Here is a 479-nt window from a genome sequence, read left to right on the forward strand (position 1 = left end):
GTAATATTTCGCAGTTTGCAGTACTTGAAAAAAGAAGATTTAAAGGAAGCAGTGCCACCTTGGGACTGCGTGTTGAATTCAGAGAAAAGCTCTTTGCTTGGAAAAAACGAGAGGTACGTATTATTTGTATTACAGTGTTGAACTCAGTATTAATATTGTCATAACAATAGCTCGGGATTGATGACGAAACTATGTCAGTTCCATCTAAAATAGGTGAATGGTGGAAACGCAACGAGACACCTGCAAGTACTCCTGGTACTCCCGGTACTCCCGACACTACAGGTTCGAACTGCTCAAAAGCCAAAGGAATTCTGTCAGAGGTAAAGTAAGAGTAATATTTGTGTAAGCATAGTTAATGTAGTTTTTTATTTAATATAGGATCTAAAGGAATTGTTAACACATACCTCGAAGGGGAAACTAGGGCTTGAATGTAGTAGTGCTAATAAGAAATTAAGGGACGAGCAAAGAGATGATATAAT

The 479-nt window shown here is 37.8% G+C and overlaps 1 long non-coding RNA gene across 1 annotated transcript; it reads left to right on the forward strand.

The window, feature by feature from the left end:
• LOC141391441 (uncharacterized) lies at positions 1-479 on the forward strand. Its single transcript, XR_012409653.1, has 3 exons — positions 1-113; positions 171-320; positions 379-479. It is a non-coding gene; the product is annotated as an uncharacterized lncRNA (long non-coding RNA).

This window comes from Musca autumnalis, unplaced genomic scaffold, assembly GCF_047663935.1.
Source record: "Musca autumnalis isolate F117 unplaced genomic scaffold, ASM4766393v1 scaffold_1, whole genome shotgun sequence".
Classification (NCBI taxonomy): Eukaryota; Metazoa; Arthropoda; class Insecta; order Diptera; family Muscidae; genus Musca; species Musca autumnalis.